This window comes from Solanum verrucosum, unplaced genomic scaffold (genome assembly GCF_900185275.1).
Source record: "Solanum verrucosum unplaced genomic scaffold, falcon-dt-bn FXZP01000031.1, whole genome shotgun sequence".
NCBI classification, from domain to species: Eukaryota; Viridiplantae; Streptophyta; class Magnoliopsida; order Solanales; family Solanaceae; genus Solanum; species Solanum verrucosum.
In genome coordinates this window covers 2,856,096-2,861,090 of record NW_026020194.1, presented here as the reverse complement: position 1 = coordinate 2,861,090, position 4,995 = coordinate 2,856,096, and the positions used below count along the sequence as shown (strand labels likewise).

At 28.2% G+C, this 4,995-nt stretch overlaps 1 non-coding gene across 1 annotated transcript; it reads left to right on the top strand.

Annotated features, from left to right (window-relative positions):
• The first annotated feature begins 3,175 nt into the window (after positions 1–3,175).
• TRNAW-CCA (transfer RNA tryptophan (anticodon CCA)) lies at positions 3,176–3,247 on the top strand. The gene has a single exon. It is a non-coding gene; the product is annotated as a tRNA-Trp (tRNA).
• The last annotated feature ends 1,748 nt before the right edge of the window (positions 3,248–4,995 follow it).

The window sequence follows — 4,995 nt, the reverse complement described above, 5'->3', positions numbered from 1 at the left end:
AAAGTTAAATTAGATTAAATTAATTCGATATTTTTTTTTTAAAAAAAAACTAGTAATTCAAAAACTATATGAAAAGTACTATAAATTGCAATTTTTTGTATATCAATATGATGAAAATATATATCGTACAGTGTTAATCAAAATTCTTATAATTTAACTCTAAAAAAAGAAACTATCACAAGTAAAAGTGGACGGATCGAATAATAAATAGGAAATCAATGTAGCAATCCAAACCCTTTGGACTCGACAAAGAAAGATTATAGTATATGACAACTAACAGCCGTAAAAATAAAGTGGAAAAAGATACATTAATTAATTAGCCTTAATACTTTTCCTATTTGTCAACTTAATCTCCAAAATAATGTTGCCCACAAATACTTTAGCAATTAATTAGGCACCGCAACAATCGTGTAACTCATTTTTGTACACCAATGCAACGGTGGACTGTTTCATCCTTAATCATAGGTTTCGGATTCGAAGTTTAGTTATGGAGAAAATTTTGTTGGAAGTGTCACCTCAAATAAGCCCTACAGTGCGTGATTTAACTTTAGTCAAGACTCTAATGTATACTCCGAAATGCGGATAAAAAAAAACTCATTTTTATAGTCGAGGTCATTTTCTTAAGCACTTCAGAATTATCTTATAAGATTTTGCAGATCACTTCTCCATAATTTAAAGGGAAAAAAAGAAGTTAAAAGTGAAAATCTCCATAAATTAATCAATAAGTTGATGGAATTGATTTTTTAAACAATTTTTAAAAAAAAGGACCATATGAAAATTGACAATTTGACTGTTCATCCACTAAAAAATAAATAATTTACTTCATATTTAATATTGTGTCCTCATTCTCCATTTATAAGATCTGTCAACATCCCATCTTATGAATTATATTATATCCACACCATAAGTTGCAACTTTATTTATATATTCAATTCAATTCCCATTCCAAGAAAAAATAATGTTTAAGAAAACAAAAATGGAAAATTGTCAAATAGTTGAATAAAGAGGAATCCTATTATAAATTAGAAAAGGTCCAAATTTAAGTATGTACTAATTGAAATGGTTCAATATTATCCCTTGTTACATGATTAGCAAACTAGTCAAAATTCCTAACATAATTATTAAAACTATCAATATGTCAATATTTTAGTAAATATAATGTATCCTAATATCTACACTTATTTACCTTTCCTTTTTTTTCTCAATGTGGGCCCACTTTTTGACCCCAAAATGACTCCATTACCCACTTTTTTCTCTAATTTTTTTTAGGAAAATTTTTCAAAATGTCAATATTTTGACATTTAATAGGACCCCTTAGCCACACTTTAATATTTATTTAAAATGTCAATATTTTAGTTTGTTATGTATTTTTTATTTGTTTGATTTGCAAGAATACAATTATTTAATAACAGAGAGGAGAAAATCAGAGGAGAGAATATTTTTTTTATAAAAAAGAAACATATCACTTAAAATTCTCATCACTTACAATTTCAAAGAAATCCCCTTTTCCATTCGATTGGAATTAAGTTTCTTTTTTATTATGTTTTCATCGTAATTGTATACCAATATTTTTTACATTTTATGTGCTCACTTTACTATTCAAATTAAAATTGATATTTTACTTTCATAATAAAAACTAAAAATTGTATCCCAGACATGACTGCCAAATATATATTTTTTTATTTGTATTACAGAAATATTATTAATTATATCCCAATATAATATAATCATTATAAATGAATACGATTTAATTATGAAATGATACAAGATTCTGGAAAAAAAAAAATAGCATACATGGTGGAAATAATACAATCTGTTGAGGAAGGATACAATATTCTAAAAAAGTACAAATTGATTGTGAAAGAAATAGGGATACAAGATTCTGAAGAAGAAAAAACAGCATACATATTGGAAATAATACAATTTGTTGAGAAAGGATACAATATTCTAAAAAAATAAATACAAACTGATTGTGAAAAAAAGGATATATCTATGCTTAGAAAATACAAACTAAAAAAAAATACAATGTTCTTAATAAAAACACAAATGTTGAGTAAAGGAAAACAATTACCAAACAAAAATTAATATGAATATAATTTTTGCAACCTCCTTCTCTGACTCTCTCTTTCTTCTTCTTCGTCTGCTATATTTCTTTTTTTCGATTTTTCGTTCACCAAATTCAAATCCAAATCCATATTCTTAATAAAAATACAAATGTTGAGTAACAAAAAATAAGTAACAAACAAAAATTAATATGAATACAATTCTGGTATGAATACAATTTTTGCAATCTTCTTCTCTGACTCTCTCTTTCTTCTTCTTCGTCTGCTATGTTCTTTTTTCCGAAAATTTTGTTCACCAAATCTAAATTCAAATTTGTATTCACTTGTGCATTAATAACCCTATAAGCAAAATTTTGAAACTATTAACTATGAATGTATAAAAAATCAAACAATATATGATGTATGAATGCCAATGTAGATTAACACAATCTACGAAATCTCAAATATGAAAACAAATCACGAATTTATGGGGAAAAATAATGGAAGCTATGGAAGAGAGAGAAGCGGAAGATGAAAAAATGAAGAACAATTGGAAGAGGAAATTAGATGAGAGGGAATTTTATTTTATTTTTTTTGAAAAAATATGAGAAAGAATTGTTGAAAAACGTGTGAATAAGGGAAAAAAATATGTGAGATAGAAACGGAGGGTAGAATGTGGGTAAAAAAAAGTGGACTTTATCTGTCCTAATTCTTCTAGAAAAAAATTATTCAAATTTATCACTCTAAAAAAGAGAGCTAATGTAAAGCGTAAAATCACTTATATCAAATTCACCGACAATAGCTTAGCTTAGTAGTTGGCATGACGTTGTTGAATGCTTCTACTTATCCGACTCTCTTGTAATGGTCAGGTAATAATATGAAACCAAGAGTTAAATGAGAATAAAATTGCTTAATTTCAAATAATATATAGTCAATTTTGATCCTATTTATCATTAATAAATCATCCCGTAGAATGTTATAATTTTTTGTTAAAAAAAATAACTAAATCATATTTATGAAATTGTTTGAGTAATTTAATCTTGTTCTACATATGTGCGAAACTCTAGGGGACAAATAATTATCAAAGTATAGAATGACAAGATATAAATAAGCGTGAGAAGAGTAGACAACAAGGATCCGTGGCGCAATGGTAGCGCGTCTGACTCCAGATCAGAAGGTTGCGTGTTCGATTCACGTCGGGTTCAATTCCCCCGATCCTAAACGGTCCAATCTTTTTTTCACTATTTTTGGTCGGATATCGTTCTCCAATGTCATATATTTATAATTTAAATGATAAATGTATAAAGTACGGGATAGAACTATTATGAAAAAGTAGTGGTAAATTGAGAAAAAAAAAAAATTACCAAATTGATCGTTACACAAAATGGGTCTTTTTGTTGTTAGCTAATGATGGATTTAATATGAACAATAAAATTATTTAGACTAACAATACTAGGGGTGCGTATCAGTCGGTTCGGTTCGGTTTTAGGTGTTATTGGTTCGGTTTATTGGTTTTCGGTTTGTAAATACTTCAAACCGATAACCAAACCAATAACATATTTCTTATCGGTTTTTGGTTAATCGGTTTATGGTACTTAACGGTTCGGTTTTCGGTTTAACCAATAAGAAAATACTCATATATATTATATACATGATAAGAAAATTTTCAAATAAACCAGATGATTTTTCCAGCATTTGGCATGAAAGTAATAATCATAAAAGTAACAATCATTTTTCTTGCAAGTTTAGACACTAGACACATTCAAAGGAAAAAGTGTGAAAGTAACAATCGTTTAACCATTAACAAAAAGTGTGAAAGTAACAATCACTTAACCATTAACAATAAGACTAGTAAATTTAGTATAGTCTTATTGGGTTATCGGTTTAACCATTAACAAAAATTATAAAACCGGAAACCGAACCAATAACCCAATAAAAAAATTTGCAAAACCGTTTAAAAACCGTTAGCCCAATAACCCAATATCAATAAACCAATAGTATTTTTTTCGATTCGGTTTATTGGTTAAATCGGTTTTTGCACACCCCTAAACAATACAATACAATAGGTAACAACCATCCAATCAAGGTGTAAGTTAATCTTTTTTGAGAAAAGAGACAAAATTTCCTCTAAACTATGTGAAATAGACTATTTATACTCTTTCTTTACATTTTGAGATAAAAAATATCCCTACCGTTATCTTAAGAAACCACAAATACCCTCAAGAGCTAGCAACAGTGATGTGGCACGCCACATGACACTAATTTCACTACCTAAGCTTGTCAACTAGGATACCCACTAAATTTTGACCCAATTTATAATCCAAACTATAACCTATTCTTATTAGACCCGACCCACTAAAAAGAGAGAAGAAGATTTGAGCAAAGATGGAGAGAAATACCTTAATAGAGAGATAAGAAGATGAAGAGAGTTAAACAGTTTGCCTCTTAATTTTTAGGTCGGGTTTTGCAAAAATGTGTTAGGATTTTTTTTTTAAAAAATGTGTTAGGATTTGAATTATAAATTGGGTCAAAATTTAGTGAATATCCTAATAGGCAAGCTTAAGTGGCGGAATTAGTGTCACGTAGCATGTTACATCACCACTGTTAACTCTCAAGTGTATTTATGGTCTCATAAGATAACGACACGCAATTTTTATCTCAAAATATAACAATGGATATAAGTAATCTTATTCACATAGTTCAAAGGCAATTTTGACCTTGTTCCGATCTTTTATTGATCCTTCTGGATTTTTACCTTCGACTTTTTGTGTAATGCACAGACAACACATTTCTCTTTCGAAAAAAAAAAAAAACTAACAGTGCTCTCTTTTTAAACAACTTTTCCCTTGTGTGACCTATAATCTAAATGAGAGAGGGCCAAAAAAGGTACACCATTTAATTTTTGGTATATCTAAACAGAAAAAATATCATCATAATACATAATGTAAAATGT